Source organism: Bos indicus, chromosome 2 (assembly GCF_029378745.1).
Source record: "Bos indicus isolate NIAB-ARS_2022 breed Sahiwal x Tharparkar chromosome 2, NIAB-ARS_B.indTharparkar_mat_pri_1.0, whole genome shotgun sequence".
Classification (NCBI taxonomy): Eukaryota; Metazoa; Chordata; class Mammalia; order Artiodactyla; family Bovidae; genus Bos; species Bos indicus.
This window is the reverse complement of record NC_091761.1, coordinates 20014654-20037715: the sequence shown is the minus strand read 5'-3', so window position 1 is coordinate 20037715 and position 23062 is coordinate 20014654. Positions and strand designations below refer to the sequence as shown.

At 41.3% G+C, this 23062-nt stretch overlaps 1 long non-coding RNA gene across 2 annotated transcripts in view; it reads left to right on the top strand.

Annotated features, from left to right (window-relative positions):
• Positions 1-3317: 3317 nt before the first annotated feature.
• The window catches only part of LOC139186999 (uncharacterized), a 55630-nt gene continuing 35885 nt past the window's right edge, over positions 3318-23062 (top strand). The window contains exon 1 of one of the 2 annotated variants that reach the window (XR_011570697.1): positions 3318-3776. This is a non-coding gene — a long non-coding RNA (uncharacterized lncRNA). The remainder of the gene's footprint in view (positions 3777-23062) is intronic. The other variant, XR_011570696.1, reaches the window with a different exon arrangement.

Genomic DNA, 23062 nt, shown 5'->3' with positions numbered 1-23062 from the left:
ATTTAGCTATAGGACAATGTATTAGGCGTATTCTTAAAGGTAAATAACTGCAGCCAATAAAAGTTGGGCCTATAAAGGGTCCCATCTTCTACTAGTTTTCTGCACTGAGAATTACTACCAGTATAATCATGGCTCCCTGCACGCTAATATTTCCTCTGATACAGTATGATCAATGTTGTGGAAAAACATTTATTATATTTCTTCTAGCTACTTAAAGGCATTACTGAATTATGGGCATCGCAAAACGAATCCACTGTGCATTTTTTCTTTATGTGACGTTTTTACAATCTTCATTTTCTGCTTTGCAGCCACTGAGCTATAGAGATCCACACTCTGTCCCTCTTACAACTGCCACTGGGGCCACCGTCTCCTTTCTGCTTTACTACGTCTGAAATGCACTTCCTATGATAACATTCCTTTTCATTCTGTGCTGGACTGTTCTCTGAAAGGAGGAAGTAAAGAAAGAAATCAAACAATGTGTTGCTAATAACAGTTCTTAATCTTCTTCCTTAATGAAGGTGATGAAGTTTAGGCTGAGAAAAGGACAAGGGGAGGAGATGGTATTTTACGGAATCATTCCAGGAGAGCTGATGGACTCTGAATGGGTGTGGGTTTTGCAGTTTTGACATTTAACAATTTTATTAACATCTTCGCTTGTTGTGCGCCTTAGTCCACAGGATCTGCAGTGGGGAGAGAGTGTCCAGCTAACAGCCCGTGACTCAGGCCCTGCCAGGGGATGAATCAATTAGCAAGAGAAGCAATGATGCAAACACTTCAGGGTCACTCAGGATGCTGTTTGCCTTTTTGATAGAGAAAGCCCGCCATAAATAACATCACACCTCAGGAAATCATTCCGGGAGGCCCACATGCCTGCGGGGCTGCAGCCTGGGACGGAAGGAATCGTTTGCTCATTGTGTGCATTTCCCCCATCTCAGTCAATGGAGGATTTGTAGTAAAACCGGAGTATTTCAAAGGAGGACAGTATGTGGTAACAGAGGCATGTTTAGTGATTTCTTTTAGTACCAGAACCCATGATTTATGACCCAGAGTTAGAGCCAACTTTATTACAAAAATGACTTCACCCAGAATAACCTTATTCAGGGCTCTCAGGAGAATGAAGTAGCACCCAACAGCATTATAATCTAGCAGATATTCACAAACAATTCCTTCCTCAGCCTCATTTCTGTCCCCTTTCAAGAGGTGGCCCTCCCCCTTTACCTGCTGGCAGAAGTGGGGTCCCAGGCAGTGCTCTTTCTGTGGTGATCTGCCCGGGTCAGGCATTGACAATACGCCAGGGCAGAAGCCACCTCCTGGGTCTCAGTGGCATCCTCCCCAAGCCTGTGCCCTGAGGAATAATGTGCAGAGGACACCCGTTCACCCTTCATTTCCTCCCTGCACAGAGCTTGCCTGCTCCCTGCACTCCCACCCACCCTTCCAGAACTCGGATCCCCATCACCTCAGAGAGACTTGCCGAAGCACCCCGCTCTTCTGATTGCCATGGAAACCGCCAGCTGCACTAAAACTGCCAAGGCTGGGTGTCCAGGCAGGGTCCCCGGGGCGTACCGGGATCTGGGAACTAGCCCTCCATCTTATTAAACTCCAGAGTCAGCTCCTAGCAATTGTTTTAAATTTACACCCTCAGAGTGCCTTAGTGGGATTACATGTCCATTTGCATTAAAACAGGTTTCTGTCATTAAACTGCCATACAGTAAGCTTCCTTGGGACAAATTAATGAGCTCTAAATATCATCAAGTAGAAGTTCACTTCACCAAGATGGCCAACAAGGGGGGCAAGAGGAAGTGACTGCTCAGAAATCCTAGCCCAGGAGAAATATAAGTGCCAACTACAGAAGGAGGTCTTGTCCAGGTCCTTCTTTGCTGTGAGATAAGTGGCTCTGATTTAGAGCTCATCTGGGAGAGTCGGCAACATTATCTCTATTCACCAAGAGCTTGCAGTTCACTTCCTAGTCCCGATTCTGAATACGCGTTTCCCTGTGTCTGCTGAAATTCACCAAGGGACCACGGGCCCCTCTACTCTGTGAGTGTCTCAGTCTACTGTGTTTCACCCTGCTGTCTATCCTTGAGGAACTTGTGTGCATCCGGGTTGTCTGAGGACAACACACACACAGCAGAGCATCAGGCAGCTGGCGTGAATGCTCCCACCTCTAAAGTGCCCAGCTGGCTATTACGGGACAGTCTGGACCATCATCTGGGGGCCTGGACCCTGGATCATTGGTCCTGATAAGGAGCACACCACACTGGTCATCTAGAAGCAGAATGAAAACAGAGAGATGTTGAGGCTGGATTGTCTCTGTTCACAGGATTGCCTTGCCCTTACAAATATTTATATATGTGTGTCTAAGTAGAAAGATCTCATAAAAGAAAACGAGTAAATCAACCTCCAAACTTTCTTGTATGTAAAGGAGGAAAGGCTGGCTGCAAGACAGACTTCCCGACCTGCAAAAGCTGTGATCTCATTTCTGTGTAGACAGAAATTACAGGGGACAGTAATGTATGATTGAGACACTGCTATATTTAGAAATGACAGGATGGGCATTATTAATAGCTTAATTGACATTAAGGCAATTACCCTTACCCTTATTACAGTTTGTAGAATTACATAGAAAATATTGGCTGAGGCCTTTTTTTCCCTAGAGCTACCCAAGGATACAGCATTTTATTTCATGCCAGATCCTGGTTTTGACATTAGATACTTAGCCATAGAATGATTTCAGTAAATCATTATAAATGCATTATAATAAAGATGTTATGAGCTATCAGATATTAACCCCCAACCCCTAAAGAGAGATAAATAGTCCAGTTGCATGATTCCCACTTTTGTTTCATAAGAAATAAGCTTTTGCAAAGAGCAACTGACTAATGAATTATAAAATGGTGTGTTGAGCTCAGATAATTAAACAATGCATTTTAGTGTCTAGTGTAGGATGAACACTAAATCATATACAAATAAAAAGGGAAAAGCCTAAACCCCCAAGCCCAGCTCCTATTTTCAAATAACATTACGGTTGGTCTATAGTCCAGAAATGCTCAACTGTTTTCTCATCTGATTAGAGAAACTTATCAAGTATAAGATCAGGACATAAGTCAACTAAACCAAGAGTCAGAGCAAGATTCTGGAGGTGCTAATTTCAGAGAAGCCCACAAAGTTATTTTAATGGAGGTTTTACGTGGAGATCACCTTTCTTTCCAAAGTGTTTAATGGGGCAGAAGTCTAGAAGAATCCAGAAGTTCCCAAGTTTCTTTATACCTTTATATTTTATCTCTTAATTCATAATAAAACATACTAGTGGGGGTGGGTGGGTGGAGTAAAAAGTCTGATACTGATAATAGTCTTGGTCTTGTAGTGCTGGAAAGACAAACAGGAGGAGGTGGAGAAATACAGAGACTGGCTTCGGTTCTAACCACCCTCTTCAGGTATATCACCAAGCCCAGCCAGGCGACATCTAGTGGTCAACCTTGGATCACCGTGAAGTTTTTGCCTGAATGTCTCTCACGTGGGGCTATTTTGCCATTGGCGGCCCTTTTGGCATGTCCTGGGTTTGTCGCGAGATTTGAAGTTGAGTATAAGCACGGCCCGAATACATGTTTTAGTTTTCCAGCCTCTCAAAGACGTGGTGACTGCGCCAAGGCACTCTACTGTTTCTGCATCAAACAGCAAGACACTAATGATTGTCTGGACAAAATCAGAGACGGCCTTGGACTCCGTGTGAGCAATGACCGCCGGTGCCTGTGAGCAGGACTTCCCTGGGACACCAGGTACGTCACGTTCCACTCGACCGGCCCTCTCCTGTGCTCCAGTCAGGCCAGCCACACAGCCCTGTGCCCCTCTGCTTCCCTAACCCCATGTGTCACCTGATGCTACGGACCTCCTTCTAAGGCTTCTTTATTCCAGAATAAGATGAGGATGTTAGTAATGCCTACCCAGAGGGTTGTGTGAACATTACATGAAATTAGTTATTTAAAAGTACAGAGTAAGCCCGCAACTAAAAGATTTATTTATCTTGTAATTTTCCTTTCCTGGTTCTTCTCTCTTCATTCTACCTTTATATCTTCCAATTATCTCTCCCTCCCTCTCTCTCTCTCTCTCTCACACACACACATACACGTTTGCAAATCCCTGAAAGGCAGAGGCTCTGACTTGTTCATTCAAGCATTTCTTTCAGTGTCTAGCGTGTGTTTTGCTTAAGGCCACACTCCATACATGCTTGCAACACAGAACAACATTAATAATATAATAGCTACTAGTAACATTATCTGAGCTCTTGGTATGAGCCAGGCACTCTGCTAATAAGTATCATCACCTCATTTAATTCTTACAACAAGTCTCTTAGACAAGTACTATTTTCATCCTCATTTTATGGGAAACTGAAGTTTAAAGACATTCTGTAACTTGATCAAGGTCACACAAGCTCATAACTGGGCACCCAGGATGCAAAGAATCAGCCTAGTTTGGAGTTTCAGCTCTTATTTGCCACATGTTGAGTTGGTTTTCTCAGCTTTTGTCTCTTTTAGGCTGAGCTCTGTTAAGGGATCAGCATGTACCCACTCTTACATGGATGATTTTAAGGACCTCGATCTTTGGTGTTCCAGGAAGTTCAGAAGTATATGCAAACTCCAGTTTATAGCTACTCAACAGTCACTTATCTACAAACTCCTGGGTCATTACATAAAACCATCCAAAAAGATTTTATAATTGCATATACTGTAAAGTTAATTTCACTTTGAGAGAATGTATCTGAGGGAAGTGATACACTCAGTTACGTACTCAGGTTGGTGGCCACAATAGATGGAGCTGTCTCATCATTCTTGAAAGCCTGGCTCCCTGGCAGCCTCACTCCATCACATGGTCACAGGCAAGGGACGGCCTCCCAGTCTTAGAATGGTTATGCTTCTTAGTGGTTCAAGTCTCACAAACCCCACACCTTAATTAAAGAGGTAAATTAAAAGGAATATTCAACCTCAGGGATGAATTCTTTTAGTAATTTGAGGTGGATGCTTTATTGGATAAAAAGACATACATGGGTTTATTATTCTGCCTTCAGGTACGAGGATCTACGGAGGAGGTTACCTAAGGTGGTGAGGAGTTTGTGTAGCCAGAGATACGTGCTTGTAAAACAGCAACCAGAGGAACAGGCCTGAGGTCTGTTGCTGAAGGACACAGCTTGGCTCTTTGTTCTCTACTTGCCTTTCAGGCACAGCAGCCAGACATTTGGGATCTCCCGTGGCCTTCATTTCAAACTTGCTGACCGAGTGCTGTGCTGGACACCATTAGGGTCACAAAGAGGCAGGCCTCCTCTGCTCTCAGGCATATGGAAGCTGCCACAGCTCGGCTCCTTAGCAGTGGATACTGCTGTGTGCCTGCTCTCTTGTTGTGAGCAGAGGTACTACGTGTCACTTCTGGGCCAAAGCTTTTTATTTTCAGAAGACTCCCCAGCTCTCCCCTCCTGGGCAGAAGTGAGCTTGGAAGCCTGTGTTGAGATGACAGAAGGCCCAGTATCCTGGATTCCTAAATGACTTGGTGGAGATGAGTCCTCCACAGGCCCATGGTAGACATCAGCAAGAAGCAAACTCTTTTTAGATTAAGTCACTGACATTTGGAAGCTGTTTATTACCACAATAAAACCAAGGCAATCCTGAAAAATTCAGGAGCTGACTTTTTGTTCAGAAAATGTGGCCTTTCTTTCCAAGTCTTAAGATCTTTAATTTTTTTCCAATAGCCTTATCCACTGATTCAGTGGTTTACACATTTTTTTCCCCATCCTTTTGGAAAAATCTCAGATGACTAAGATTGCAAAATGACCTTATTTGGAAAGAATGGTGGTTTGTCTTTTGTCCATTGATAAATATCAGTACTATGAAACAAGTGGGGGAGACAGAACACAAGATCACCTTTTGAAAATACCATGGCAGAATGAGATGGTGAAAAAGAAGGGGGAAGTAGAGAAAAAAGAGAACTAGAGAGATAAAGAATGAAAAGTAAAGAAATATAGAAAAGACAAAAAAGAAAAGTAGAGAAGACAACAACACAAAAGATGGGCAACTTATTTCACTTTAGCTATAGTCAGTTGCTAGAGTTGTGTTCCACTCCAGAATGTATCTCGTAGGATATCTTTGACCTTTGGTACCTCGTGTATGTGCCTAGCATGTCAGGGTCCTCCAGAAATGTTGGTTGAAATCATAAATAAAGGAGTGAATGAATTTTCATTTTATAATCTTGGGAGCATGTATTACTTGAACTGGTCTATGACTATGAATGAGCCTCCCATCATATATTGAAAGGCAGTGGAAAATGTGAGAGAGGAACTAGAAATAATTGAGTTTGAATAGCTCTTTATAACCTTTAAACCTGAGTCCTTGAAAAGAGCAACCATGAGGTCAGAGCAATTATTCTTTGTCCTAGAAACAGGACATCACTGATGACTCAGAACAGTCTGTTTCACAAAGTGTTTCAAATAAACTGGCTAGAAATGTCCTTGTTTTGCTTGCCTCTGGCTGAGCTGAACTGAGGGTACAGTCAGCACTGAGGTATCTATGGCCTTGATGTTGTGGAAGGAAGGTGACAGGAGGGAAATGGAATACAATTTGCTGAATGTTTTTGAGAAAACTTCAAAGGGGGCAAGGAATAGCAATATTACCAGAGGGTTAATAAGAAGGTGGATCTGGGAGGCATTTGACTGCCAAGTGGGAACCTCCAGTAGAATATTCACCTAACTAGGAGTAATTCGCTTTCCAGAGATGCATGCAAGGACTATGGCAGGGCCACCCCCATTCAAGGATGTTCTCTGGTAAATTCAAGGAAGCCCATTCTGAGGACATGAAAGGAAGTTAGTCCTTCCTCGGGTAGAGTATGAATCCAGTGTCTCCAGTCTGTGGGCTTATCTGTGTGCATGTGTGTGCATGTTGTATGTGTTGTGCATGCACACAGGCTCACACACACTCATGCACAGTTCAGAGGTCTAGGAATTGTGATAGGAATGGAAAGCTCTGAAGAAGCAGAAAGCTGCTAGACGGCAGGCTCCAGGAGGATGACTGGTGTGGGCAAGAGAACATTCCGCACAGTAAAAGGGTATCCTGTGAATCACATGGAAAATGCAGCAAAAGGGCTGTTAGCATGTTGGCTGCAGCTTTAAAGAAAAGGAAGTTCTGTTGGGATGAAATTTCTCCTGGAGATGAACACATTCTGTATACCCAAATTCTAATTCATCAACTTCTACCTGCCATCTTGAGCTACACTTGTCTCCCATTTCTTATCAAAGGCACAAGCATTTTTCTTTCCTTGGCTCAAAATCATGAGCTTCTTCTCCTTGCTCTTCCCTTCATTCAATCTCTTCCCCTTTAAAATGTTTCTTGGATTCCCTCTTTTCCTCTCCCTGCCTGGGCGCATACCTAGCTGGTCTACCTAATTCTGGATCATCTCTCTTCCTATTCGAAATATAAGACCCACATGCAAATAATGAAATACTATCTTATAATCCAAAACAGAAATGGTAAGTGTTATAGTAACAGTGGCCCTCTGTCCTAGATTTCCCAGATAATTCAGATTTCATGTAGTTTTATTATTTTCAATAAAGACAATTTGTTAAAGGCACATACATGATGAAAGACAAGAAAATTTAAATATTATCTGATTATTTTTGCACTTCTTTTTTTCCCCTTTGACCTTCCTCCTATTCAAGCAGTTGGCCATGTCTCTTGCTCGTTAGCTCAAGGAAGGGCTGAAACAGCATTAAAGAGAAGAAGCATTTTCTTCCTAACTTGCATATTTCAAAAATTCACCCTCTTGGGGGGATAAAGACATTATTATTAGGGCAGAGGCCAAAGAGTAGGGTGCAAACATGAGTATAAGCTAGGCTGTTCCTCTTCACCTCTTACCAAGGACAGACCACTGCTATTGATGGAGGAGGAAGATTGGAGGGAAGCAAGGGAAGCAAAGATTTTGAGGGAACAGAGATGAAGGGACCTACATCCCTTAGAATAAGAACTTGGATCCTGTCAGCTGACTGCAGGTGGTAAGATGGTAAAAACCTATGTAATTGTTTTTGGGAATAGAGGTAGGAGGAGTGAAACTGGAAAATTATAATAGTTACTCTGGAGGTTAATTTTGAAGTATTTGAAAAAAAATTGAAACTGTGGAGAAATTTTTATACATATCTGTAAAGATATTTGTACAAAAATGTTTATCGCAGCATGACTTCTAAAGAGAAAAAAAATTTCTGACAACTTACATGACCATGTACAGAAGAAAGGATAAATTAAATGTGGCATTTTGTGGCATCCATAGACTATTGTAGAGCAATTAAAAGATACTGTCTAAACAACAGGAAGAAATGATAGGGGAATTTAGACCTTAGAATCCAACTGCCTGATAAGCTTTAAGACTTGAAATATAAGTGAGGGCAGAAGGAGTAGAAGGTGTCAGAGGGTGAGATGGCCGGATGGCATCACTGATGCAATGGACATGAACTTGGGCAAAGTCCGGGAGATGGTGAGGGACAGGGAGGTCTGGTGTCCTGCAGTCCAAGGAACTGCAAAGAGTCGGACATGACTGGGCAACTGAACAGCAACAGCCCTTAGAATCCAGTTGCCCTATAAACCTTAGGCCTTGAAATAGAAGTGCCTCATTTTACAGATGAGAAGGAAGAGGGGCCTGAAGTTAGATGGTTTCTCATTTAGAGAACAGCCTGTTGTTTAGACTTCCAACCTCACCTTTTGTCCATGATGTCATCTGATGCTCTAAGTTGTCTGGTATAGTTTTCAGTCTATTCCAGGAAGCAGAAAGTTGTTCCTTCCCATCTCCCCAGTATGCTAGCACAGAAGAAGAAGAGAGAGGGAGAGCGAAGGAAAATGAGGAGAAAGCTGTCTCCCCTTGCTCTTGTGGTCACAGTCCAGATGAAAAGCAGAATAAAAATTGGAAGCCATAAAAAGCCCTAAATAATCTGTTCTCACGTTTCCCTCATTCACAGTAAGGGGTTTCCAGGTCCTCTCCAGATCTCCATTGTCTTATTAGCAAAACAAAGAATTCAGCTAGAAGAATTATATCCACGCTTAAGTTCAAAATATTATCCCTGCAATGAATCTACTTTTAGCTATAAAATCTAGCTGTCCAGATTTCACTGTTGAAATCTCCACCTATAAGGCAGTGTTTTATCCACTTTCCCAAATCTGTTGTCCATGCCCTACAATTTTCCACTGGTTGGTGAAACCTACAGACCATATTCAATCCTTCTTTTCCATTATAATGTTTGATTCTCAACATTCCTAAAAACTAGTGGGAGTGGAAAGGATCTTCTGTCTGGGCTTTCAAGATAGATGCTAAATAAAAATCTCAACACTAAATGTCAGTCCCAGGAGTTTTTCTAAGATTGGCAGCCCAATGTCAGCGAAATGGCCTTGGATCCATCTCTGTGAAAGCCTCAAGTGGGAGTGGAAGTCATCACAGCCCCAGCGCTGACCTCCCGGCATGGTCTGGTGGGCTGAAGAGGAGTGGGAGTCAGCAACTCCACGTAAAGTACTAATTGTGCGACTGACTTGGGCTGTGACATTGGAGGAAACTGTTTCACCTCTAGGCTTCTTTCGCAAAGCAAGAAAAAGTTGTAAAGAGATGTTCTCTGAAAAGTACATTCTGCACTAGAGGATAAATGTCACAGTCATTAAGGAAGCAAAAGGAGACTCGGCGTCTTCTTCAGCCAGAACTGCGTCCTTTCGGTGTCCCCACCCACACAGCCAGCGGCAGAATTTAAGAGTGTCATTGTCCAGCCATCAGAAGCACACCAAGTCTAACGCAAATGCCTCAAATTCACTCTTCACTTTTAAAGTAACACACTTTTAAAAATTATTAATGGTTTAGTTGTGTGACCATCCATGAATGAAGGGCATTTCCCTCTCCCACATCTTTAATGGAAATAATTAATGAGGTGTTAGAAATTAACAACAATTAGCAGTGCACAGGAACAAAGGCAGAAGGTCAGAGACTCCAAAGAAATACAGTTTAGCTTCTTGGGTAGAATCTTACCATGTCAAGAAGTGACACACTTCTCATGAAAGAGAAGCATTTTCCGTGTTAAATATGTTGCCATTATATTGATCTTTCAAATGGGGAAAATACAGACAATAGTTTCTAATAGTCTCACTTGTAACAGTACAGATTTCTCTAATAAACTCTGAGAATTCCGAGCTTTGGTATATATCTCTGGGGCACAAATACACCCATTGCTCCAGAACATGGGCTCAAACACCATTATTTTTTAAGATTATGATGTTAACAGAAGGAAGTAAATTACTTGGCACTTCTATCAAGCATACTGGTTTTGCGGAACAAAAAAAAATACTATAACATAGGACATTTTTCAGCTTAGTATTGATAAACATTGCTTGATAGAGCAGACTTACAATTTAGCAGTAGTGGGATCATTTAAGATTGTATTGGATTCGAGTGGATTTCTGGAAATAACTGCCACTTAGAGTAATTATTAATGTATATCAATTATACAAATTACACGTGTGTTTTTATATTTAGCTATAGGATCCTGGTAAGCATCATTTTATATATCTATATCTATATACACAAGGGCTTCCCTTGTGGCTCAGATGGTAAAGAATCATCTGCAATGCAGGAGACCTGGGTTTGATCCCTGAGTTGGGAAGATACCCTAGAGAAGGGAATGGCTACCTACTCCAGTATTCTGGCCTGGAGAATTCCATGGACAGAGAAGCCTGGCAAGCTACAGTCCATGGGGTCACAAAGAATTGGACACGACTTAGTGACTTTTACTTCACATACACCTATATGTATGTAAATTCATAAATAACTTGCCTTAACCTTATCTACCTGATAGATAAGTGCCAACGAATATTACACCAATATACTAGGTCTCCCAGCTTCACTCCATGCATTTGTTCCCATTTTCTAAAGCACAGCCAACAGTCCTTGAGCCAAGGTCTTACATATATCCCCAATATTGAAAATATAGTCAGAGGGAGAAAGTCAAGCTCAAATCTACAACTAGATGACCTCACCAAGGATATCCACCAAGGATATTTTACTAGAGAATGGGTATGGGATAGACCTATTCCACTTCTACCCACAAAGTAATTATAATTATAATTACATTACCTGCAATTATAAACATAATTAATTATATTCCTGCAGCGCTTTAAAGCTTACAAAGTACATTCACAGACATTAATTATTTAACCTCATCAGTACTCTGTGAAGCAGACAGAGTAGAAAACCTGCAGAATGGCACCAAGGACTTCTCACTGAGACCAGACTTGCCTCCAGGCTTCCATCTCCTCCTGTCTCTCATGATTATCTCCTTAAACCAAGTGTATGCTGAAAGTGAAAAAAAAAAAAAGACAATCTCTAGAGGCAATGAAGCTTCTGGCTTCTTTGTCAAGCCACTTTCAAACAAAGCAGCACAAGCAGTGTTCAGAGAATGAATGAGCCAGAATTTGCGGGAGGAGGTACCAGGCTCAGTGACTTCAAGGCTCTGGTTCGGTCCAGGTTTCCAGGATCAGCTCACATACCCAGAGCTACAGTCGGGTTCTCGTGGACAAGAGTCATTAGCAGAATAACAGACTCTGGGAGCTAGAAGAGCAAAATGCCTATGGCACATCTAGGATATGCACCTATGGTTGGGAATGCCAAGAGTAAGTCAGAGCCCCACACAGCTCTGGTAATGGGATGGGATCATGTCATGACACCATGCAGTTCAGCCCTTGGCTCTTGCAGGTTAGAGGCTCAAATGAACTGTCTTCTGCCTGCTTTTCAAGGATCTCCCTCATACCCACCTCTCAAAATGCAACCTAACACATCACTAAAGGCTCCCCCTGTGCCTTCATGTCCCACCCACTCACTGTCTCACGACCACGCCACCTCCTGTTCCTGGTCCCAGGTTCCTCGCTGTAGGGCTCCCAACCCTGCGCTCCTTCAAGGCCCAGTCCAAGGGCTCCTCCTCTGGATAGAAGGGAAAGTATTAATAGATGTTGGCCTTTCCACTGAGAACTTGGTTCTCTTGAAAAAGAAATTTATACTCAAAAAACTACAGTAGAAGTTGTAAGATGTTCAGGGCCCTAAAATAGCACCACTTAAGGTGTGAACAAGTGACATCTGTAGTACCTCGGAACTGGTTGGAAGTGTAAATTCTTCCCACCCTAGATCTACTGAATTAGGATCTTCAGGCCTGGGCCCAGAAATCAGGTCCTCCAGGTGAATGAGATAGCTGCTAAAGTTTGAGAGCCCCTGCCTTAAAGGGAGAGTTTTATGCCAAGTCAGAGAGGAAGTGCTTTTGGAGATGGCCCTTTGGGACTGATAGGATTCAGACACCTGGATACAGGTAAAAAGCATTCCAAAGGTGAAGGGAAGGGAGAAGAGGCCTGATCCAGGCAGGTGGTCTGGAAATAATAAGGATTTCCATATTGCTACACCTAGGATGGCTGCAGAGTTGCTGGTAACTTTCAATAATAACATATTAACGTTAGGACTTCTCTGGTGATCCAGTGGTTAAGAATCCTTGTGCCAAAGCAGGGGACATGGGTTCGATCCCTGGTCCTGGAAAGCTCCCACACGCTGCTGAGCAACTAAGCCCATGCACCATAATTACTAAGCCTACATGCCACAACATACTAAAGCCTGAGCGCCTAGAGCCAGTGCTCTGCAACAAGAGGAGCCACTGAAGTGAGAAGCCTGTGCGCTGCAATGAAGATAGCCCCCTTTCTTCCTTGAAAGAATTCAAGCAGGTTTCTTCCAAACTTGGAAGCAAACAAAACATACGGAGTGAAGCCAAGTTAATTAACTCAGTAATTGTCAACCTTCTTCAGACACCAGAATCACCCGTGGAGCCTTCCAAATGTGCCAGTGATGGGACTGCACACCCAGAGATCAGGATTCAGTTGGTCTGTGAGGCCAGAGCCGCATTTCTTGTGTGTTGTTTGTAGCTCCCCCAGGGGTTCAGTATGTACATAGCACTAAGACTACAGAATTGGCCAATGGACAAGCCTACTGCTTACCTACTCAGTGGTAGGGACTCTGCTTCACATACTGGTAGACGCCAGGAATGAATAAGACACTGAACCAGCCCTAGGAGTGGATATCTTCCAGGATCTGCAAAAGACCAAGGGGGAAGATAGAAACAGTATTAGGGAGCAGAGCAAAGGAGGTGAATTTAGCTAATGACTCAGAATTAAACCCTAGAGCCTGCTAGGAGAATGGGGAGTGGGGGGGGGGGGACTCAAGAAGGACAGTGTTTATACTAAAGAAAGCAGATAAGGAAACCATCAGAGATTGCCGTGTAAAGTTATGCTTCCTCTTTGGAGGTTAACTGGCATAGGCTTATTTGTCACCTTCTGCCTCCTTTCTTAGCAAGACGAGCTCTGAACGGTTTAGTATCCAGGCCTGGGTCAGGGTCTGGCGCCTATACTGCTGATGGTGGGACATGTCTTTCTCCTGGCCAATGAGAAAAGAAGGAAAACATTTCAGGAGCCGCTAAATGCCAGTGTCTTTATTTGAACTTCCCTGGACCAGGCAAGTTAGTGGTATTTATGGCTTAAAAGAATTTCCATCTGCAAGTTTATCTTCCTGTTAAAAATCAGCCACCCCCTACCCTAAACAACCAAAGACAATAAATCAGGGCTTAAGTAAAAAAAACAAATACTTATCTCCACAAATTGGAATCCCCATGGTTGCTAACATATTATTTTTTTTAGTATCAGACTTCCTAAGAGGTTAAGTGATTTGTGGACGGGAGTGAGTTTCCCTTCAACTGGGTACACAGAAGGCGTGGAAATGAGACCAGATGTTGTCCAAGCTAAAGGAGGAAGAGCTGGGCTAACATTTCCTGATGAGTCCCAGTGCTTAGTTAAGCTTTTACCTCTCCCGAATGAGCCACACTGGGGCTGCTGTTATTTTTAACCAATTCTGCCAATTGATGAATATCTTCGCCAGTCTGGTTCCCTTCTCTTTCACAGAAACAATGGTGTCAAAACAGGTACGTCTCATTCCTGCCTACTGAACTGATGTACAGCTCTGCCATTGTCACTGACGGAAGGACAGCACAGTATTATGCCCGTCCTTGTTCAGTTGTGTCCGACTCTTTGCTATTCCACGAACTGTAGTCTCCCAGGCTCCTCTGTCCATGGAATTTCCCAGGTAGGAATACTGGAGTGGGTTGCCATTTCCTTCTCCAGGGGATCTTCCCAACTCAGGGATCGAACCTGTGTCTCCTGCATTGATAGGCGGATTCTTTACCACTGGGCCAACTGGGAAGAGCATAGCATAGTGGCCACCAACTGGTGCAATAAACTACTACTATTTTTATTAAAATCTTTTTTTAAAAAGGTGTTATTTGTTGCCTACTAACCTCAAAATATCCTCTTTCAAGAAGGCTCTATACTTTTCATGTTCATACCTGGGCTCAAGCATAACATCAGTGATGGGTCCAGACAATAGCCTTTCTATCCTGACACCCAAATTGTACCCACTCCCCATCCACATTGCTGGAGGTGTCATTTTCCCCCTGTTCAAAGTCAGCCCTATTTAGAGGTACGATAGAAGGAACCCGTGTAAATAGAAGACCTTTTTACATCAACTATGTCTACTGATCTGTCAATATCACATTGTCTGAAATGTCTTCTTTTATGAAAAATTTCTGAATAGTCTTTGGCAATTTTGTTTTGGAAAACTTGGGACAATTTCTCACTCTCTCAGAACCTCACTTAAAATGTATATGATCTTTGGGGATTGGGGTTTCACATCTTCAGCCATTTTCTGTTATTTATTCCCCGTGACACAGTGAGTTTTCCAGTACTATATACTAAATGATAATACACACAACGGAGTTGTTGAGTTGAATTTGAAACCCACAAATCATGTTCATGGAAATTACTTGTTCTTTACAAACACTATTCCATGTGGGCAAACTGAGCCTTCACCTCTCCGTGTTAAAAGTAGCTGCCTGTCTCCTGGGAGTGCTCTGTGGTGCAGGGTGCAGTGAGAAGTCAAGAGAAGGGAAACCGCCTGTCATCAGAAAGAGCTTTTTCCAGGGAAAGTCCAGCATCCACTCAGCTTTTCTTCCTTTCACAAAGGGAAGTGCACATTGCTATGGTCCACCAAAGCTCAAAGGGAAATCTATACAATTCTTTTCCCCTGACAGACTTTTCTCCCACCCCAACACCTTTTCTTGGGAAATTTAAAAGACACAGAAAAGTTAAACTCTCACACTCACCCTTCCCAGAGTTAACAACTGTTAACATCTGGTCATACTTTCCTCCAGGTTTTTTTTTTTTTAAGAAATAATATGTTTCAGATTCCAAATTCCATCCTCTTTAGCCAGTCTGCTCCTCCCATACCAGCATCCATAGAAACAAAACCACTTTCATGAGTTGGGTGTGGATCTTTACAGTCCATTAAAAATATATGTTTTATATATATAAAACATATACATCCTCATCCATTAGAGGGCTGACAGAATGAAAACCACAACCACAGAAAACTAATCAAACTGATCACATGGACCACAGCCTTGCCTCACTCAATGAAACTATGAGCCAGGCCGTGTGGGGCCACCCAAGACGGACGGGTCATGGTGGAGAGTTCTGACAAAATGTGGCCCACTGAAGAAGGGAATGGCAAACCACTTCAGTACTCTTGCCTTGAGAACCCCATGAACAGTATGAAAAGGCATAAAGATATGACACCGAAAGATAAACTCCCCAGGTTGGTAGGTTGGTTGGTAGGTTGATATTGGTTGATCTCCAATATGCTACTGGAGATCAGTGGAGAAATAACTCCAGAAAGAATGAAGGGATGGAGCCAAAGTGAAAACAACATCCAGTTGTGGATGTGACTGGTGATGGAAGTAAAGTCCGATGCTATAAAGAACAATATTGCATAGGAACCTGGAATGTTAGGTCCATGAATCAAGGTAAATTAGAAGTGGTCAAACAGGAGATGGCAAGAGTGAACATAAACATTTTAGGAATCAGTGAACTATAATGGACTGGAATGGGCGAATTTAATTCAGATGACTGTTATATCTACTACGGTGGTCAAGAATCCCTTCGAAGAAATGGAGTAGCCATCATGGTAAACAAAAGAGTCTGAAATGCAGTACTTGGGTGCAGTCTCAAAAATGACAGAATGATCTCTGTTCATTTCTAAGGACTATTCAATATCACAATAGTCCAAGTCTATGCCCCTATCCAAAATCACTGCAGACGGTGACTGCAGCCATGAAATTAAGACTCTTACTCCTCAGAAGAAAAGTTATGACCAACCTAGATAGCATATTGAAAAGCAGAGACATTACTTTGCCAACAAAGGTCCGTCTAGCCAAGGCTATGGTTTTTCCAGTGGTCATGTATGGATGTGAGAGTTGGACTGTGAAGAAAACTGAGAGCTGAAGAATTGATGCTTTTGAACTGTGGTGTTGGAGAAGACTCTTGAGAGTCCCTTGGACTGCAAGGACATCCAACCAGTCCATTCTAAAGGAGATCAGCCCTGGGATTTCTTTGGAAGGAATAATGCTAAAGCTGAAACTCCAGTACTTTGGCCACCTCAAACAAAGAGTTGACTCATTGGAAAAGACTCTGATGCTGGGAGGGATTGGGGGCAGGAGGAAAAGGGGACAACAGAGGATGAGATGGCTGGATGGCATCACCAACTCGATGGACGTGAGTTTGAGTGAACTCCGGGAGTTGGTGATGGACAGGGAGGCCTGGCGTGCTGCGATTCATGAGGTCGCAAAGAGTCAGACACGACTGAGCGACTGAACTGAACTGAACTGATGGCCCTATCAATAATGCTGAAGAAGCTGAAATTGAATGGTTCTATGACGACTTCTTTTAGGAGAAGGCAATGGCACCCCACTCCGGTACTCTTGCCTGGAAAATCCCATGGACAGAGGAGCCTGATAGGCTGCAGTCCATGGGGTCGCTAAGAGTCAGACATGACTAAGCAACTTCACTTTCACTTTTTACTTTCATGCATTGGAGAAGGAAATGGCAACCCACTCCAATGTTCTTGCTTGGAGAATCCCAGGGATGGGGGAGCCTGGTGGGCTGCTGTCTATGGGGTCGTACAGAGTAGGACACAACTGAAGTGATTTAGCAGCATGAAGACCTACAAGACCTTCTAGAACTAACATCCAAAAGAGAAGTCTTTTTCACCATTGGGGACTGGAAAGCAAAAGTAAGAAGTCAAGAGATACCTGGAGTAACAGGCAAACTTGGCCTTAGAGTGCAAAATTAAGCAGGGCAAAGGCTAACAGAATTGTGCCAAGAGAATGCACTGGTCATAGCAAACACCCTCTTCCAACAACACAAGAGAAGACTCTACACATGGACATCACCAGATGGTCAATACCAAAATCAAATTGATTATATTCTCTGCAGACAAAGATAAAGAAGCTCTAGACAATCAGCAAAAACAAGACCAGGAGCTGACTATGGCTCAGATCATGAACTCCTTATTGCCAAATTCAGACTTAAATTGGAGAAAGTAGGGAAAAGCACTAGATCATTAGGGTATGACCTAAATCAAATCCCTTATGATTATACAGTAGAAGTGAGAAATAGATTCAATGGATTATATCTGATGGACAGAGTGCCTGAAGAACTATGGATGGAGGTTTGTGACATTGTTCAGGAGGCAGTGATCAAGACCATCCCCAAGAAAAAGAAATGCAAAAGGCAAAATGGTTGTCTGAGGAGGCCTTACGAATAGCTGAGAAAAGAAGAGAAGCTAAAGGCAAAGGAGAAAAGGAAAGAAATACCCATCTGAATACAGAGTTCCAAAGAATAGCAAGGAGAGATAAGAAAATCTTCCTCAGTGATCATTGCAAAGAAAGAGAGGAAAACAATAGAATGGGAAAGATTAGAGATCTCTTCAGGAAAATTAGAGATACCAAGGGAATGTTTCATGCAAAGATGGGCTCAATAAAGGACAGAAATGGCATGAACCTAACAGAAGCAGAAGATATTAAGAAGAGGTGCCAATAATACATAGAAGAACTATACAAAAAAAGACCTTCATGACCTAGATAACCAAGATGGTGTGATCACTTTCCTAGAGCCTGACATTCTGGAATGTGAAGTGAAAAGTGAAAATCGCTCAGTCATGTCTGACTCTTTGTGACCCCATGGACTATATAGTCCATGGAATTCTCCAGACCAGAATACTGAACTGGGTAGCCTATCCCTTCTCCAGGAGATCTTCCCAACCCAGAAATCAAACCAGGGTCTCCTGCATTACAGGTGGATTCTTTACCAACTGAGCTATCAGGGAAGCCCAACATCCTGGAATGCAGTCAAATAGGCTTTAGGAAGCATCACTATGAACAAAGCTAGTGGAGGTGATGGAATTCCAGTTGAGCTTTTTCAAATCCTGAAAGATGATGCTGTGAAAGTGCTGCACTCAATATGCCAGCAAATCTGGAAAACTCAGCAGTGGCCACAGGACTGGACAAGGTCAGTTTTCATTTCAGTCCCCAAAAAGGTCAATGCCAAAGAATGCTCAAACTACCATACAATTATTGCACTCATCTCACACACTAGCAAAGTAATGCTCAAAATTCTCCAAGCCAGGCTTCAACAGTATGTTAACTGTGAACTTCCAGATGTTCAAACTGGATTTAGAAAAGGCAGAAGAACCAGAGATCAAATTGCCAACATCTGTTGCATCATAGAAAAAGCAAAAGAATTTCAGAAAAACATCTACTTCTGATTTATTGATTACACCAAAGCCTTTGACTGTGTGGATGACCACAAACTGTGGAAAATTCTGAAAGAGATGGGAATACCAGACCACCTGACGTGCCTCCTGTGAAATCTATATGCAGGTCAAGAAACAACAGTTAGAACTGTACATGGAACAACAGACTGGTTCCAAATTGGGAAAGGAGTATGTCAAGGCTGTACATTTCACCCTGCTTATTTAACTTATATGCAGAGTACATCATGAGAAATGCTGGACTGCATGAAGCACAAGCTGGAATCAAGATTGCTGGGAGAAATATCAATAATTTCAGATATGCATATGACATCACTCTTATGGCAGAAAGTGAAGAGGAACTAAAGATCAAGATGATGAAAGTGAAAGAGGAGAGTGAAAAAGTTGGCTTAAACCTCAACATTCAAAAAACAAAGATCATGGCATCTAGTCCATGGCATCTGGTCTATCATTCCATGGCAAATAGATGGAGAAACATGGAAACAGTGACAGACTTTATTTTGGGGGGCTCCAAAATCACTGCAGATGGTGACTGCAGCCATGAAATTAAAAGACGCTTACTCCTTGGGAGAAAAGCTATGACCAACCTAGACAGCATATTAAAAAGCAGAGACGTTACTTTGCTGACAAAGGTCATCTAGTCAAAGCTATGGTTTTTCCAGTAGTCTTGTATGGATATGAGAGTTGGAGTATAAAGAAAGCTGAGTACCAAAGAATTGATTCTTTTGAACTGTGGTGTGGAGAAGACTCTTGAGAGTCCCTTGGACTGCAAGGAGATACGAGTCCATCCTAAAGGAAATCGGTCCTAAATATTAATTGGAAGGACTGATGTTACAGTTGAAACTCCAATCTTTTGGCCACCTGATATGAAGAACTGACTCATTGGAAAAGACCCTTAGGCTGGGGAAGACTGAAGGCAGGAGGAGAAGGGGACGACAGAGGATGAGATGGTTGGATGGCATCACCGACTCGATGGACATGAGTTTGAGCAAGCTCCGGGAGTTGGTGATGGATAGGGAAGTCTGGCGTGTTACAGTCCCTGGGGTTGCACAGAGTTGGACACAACTGAGCGACCTAACTGAACTGAACTGATACATTTTTGCATGCAACAATATATAATATTACTTCCTATATGTATTTTGCTATTTAAATGAATGACGTCATTATTTTTAGTTTCTGCAACTTGCTTCCCACCCCTGCCTTACTATTTAGCATTAGGTTTTTGGCCATCTACCCATGTTGAGGTACATAGACCTGTTTCACTCTTTCCATTATGCATATATCACATTTCTAGTTCACCACTGATGGATATTTAAATTCTTTCCTGTTTTTCACTATTTTCTGCCAGGCTGCAACAAAAATTCTTGTGCAAGTCCCTTTGTACACAACAACAGTTTTTGTAGGAAATATACTCAGTAGCAGAATCTATGGGCCTAGGATATGCATGATTTCTATTTTACTTAGGTTCTGCCAAAAGACTCTGAAAGAGACCACTGATTTACATTTATTTCCACCAGCAGAAGGTGATTGGACCAATACATACTGGACAATACATAATATTATAGGACATTTAATATTTTTCCAATTGAATGGTTAAAAAATAATGGCCAAGTATTGGTTTTATTTCTCATTTCCATGACTATTAGTAAATTAATTATCTTTTCACAGGTTTATTGGCAATAGTAGTTTTCCTTTATCATATTCTTTACTTATTTTTATTAGATTATTGTATTTTTATTATTATTAATAGTTTGTAAGGGTTTACATGTACCTTGGATAGTAATCTTTTGAAAATTATATACATCTTTTAAAAAATCTTCATTTCTCATTTTTCAATTGGTAATGCATATACATGGTAAAACCTAAAGAATTACAATCTAATCTGAATGCATATACATGGTAAAACCTAAAGAGTTACAATCTAATCTGAATGCATATACATGGTAAAACCTAAAGAGTTACAATCTAATCTGAATGCATATACATGGTAAAATCTAAAGAGTTACAAGAGTATATAATGAAAAGCATTTTTCTAGGTCTATTACCCTCTCTCCATTCATTTTACTTCCTTGAAGAAAAGTAATGTTCTAGTGTACCCTTCCAAAGAGTTCTATGCATATGCAAAAATAATAGTGTATAGTTTCCTCTACAATTACTTTTTATAAATTCATAAAATAGTATACTATACATTCATTCTGTATCTTGCTTTTTTTCACTTAAAGCTATCTTAGAGATCATCCTAAATCAGTTTATATTTCTTCTCTTTTCTATTTATTTATTTTTGGCTGCAGTCTTTTATTTTATTGATGGACCAAAATTTATTTAACTAGTTTCCTACTGATTGACCTTTATGTTTCTTCCCATTTTTATTATTAAAAATTGTGTTTCAATGGCTACTCTTATATATGTACATTATTTCATATATGTACAGATAGATGGAACAGTGGTAAAGAATCTGCCTGCCAATGTAGGAGACACAAGAGATGTGGGTTCCATCCCTGGGTTGGGAAGATCCTCTGGAGTAGGAAATGGCAACCCACCCTAATATTCTTGCCTGGAAAATTCCATGGACAGAGGAGTGTGGTGGGCTACAGTTCATGAGGTCACAGAGCTGGACATGACTGAGAAACTGAGCATGCACATGTACAAATTGTCAGAAGTGAAGCATTATTTAAAGCTAAGTGTTTTAAAATTTTTAATAGGTATTACCAAATTATCCTCTGTAGAGGCCATGCCAAATCACACTTCTACCAGCAATGTGTCACTCGTCTTGTTTAAAGATTATTAGAATAATAACAGATAACACTTATCGAGTGTTTTTATAGGCTAGGCATGGTTCCAAATCCATTGCTTGCATTTTTAAGAAATCTTTATGGAAAATGTCAAATGTGAATAAAAGAAAAGAATGTAATGAGCTCTCATATACCCTTCATCCAGCTTTAGTAATTAAGAACATATCCACAGTGCTATATGTCAATTATGTCTCAATAAAACTATAAGAAAAGAACATATGGCAAATCTTTTATCTATACACCCACCCCCATTCTCTTTCTCATACCTGTTGGATTATTTTAAAGTGAATTCCAGCACTGTATCATTTCATTCATAAATATTTCAATAGCATCTCTAAGATATATGGATTTTTAAAAAAGTAACCACAGCATCATTATCGTGCCATAAACATTTACAATAATTTTTTATGATCATTTAATCACCAGTCAGGATACAGTTTCCCCCAACCAACCCACCAACATCTTTCTGTAATACATTTGGTTTCTTTGAATCAGAATTCAAACAAGGTCCACACATTTCATTTGGTTGCTACATCTCTTAAATCTCTTGGTTTCTAACAGCCCTTCTCCCTCTTGTTTTCTCACCATTTATTTATTAAAGAAAAGAGTGTCAAGGTGGTCAAAAGTTACAAACTTCTAGTTATAAAACAAATAAGTCATACTGCTATAACATATAGCATGCTGACTATAGTTACAATACTGTATGGTATATTTGAAAGGTGCTAATACAGTAGATCTTAAAATTCCCATTTCAAGAAAAAAAATTGTAACTAAATGCACTAATGGATGCTAACTAGACTTATTATGATGATCGTTTATATACAAGCTTAAAAGGTTGAACATCTGAAACTAATATAATGTTATATTAATACATTAACTATATCTCAATAAAAAGTGTCATTTCTTCTGTTCAATTGTATTTTAACTTTATTTATAGTGGGTTTTATTTGTTGCCATATAAAAGTATTTTATATGGAATTTTGCTATAATCAAATTTAAGTACATTTTTCTCTATAGTGTGTGTTTTTTGTATCTTGTTAAAGAAAGTCTTTCCTAATCCAGGAAAAAAATTGTTTTCCACATAGGCTTAAAGCTATGTGATTTACATTTTAAGCCTTTAATCTTGTACTTTATACCATATGCAAATTATACATATGGTATAAAGTAGAGATCTCATTTTTTTTCCCCATGGGGTGGGTCCATTCTGTACCCTTTCTTCATTGATTTGCAATATTATCTCCAATACAGTGGACTTCCCTGGTGGCTAAGATGGTAAAGAATCCGCCTGCAATGCGGGAGACCTGGGTTCAATCCTTGGGTTGGGAAGATCTGCTGGAGGAGGGCATAGCAAGCTACTCCAGTATTCTTGCCTGGAGAATCTCCATGAACAGAAGAGCCTGGCGGGCTACAGTCCATGTAGTCACAAAGAGCCGGACACAACTGAGTGACTAAGCACACAGCACACTCTAATGCAACGCATGGCTCGGTTTATAGGCTCTGTCTTTTTGATTGATCTATTTATCTGA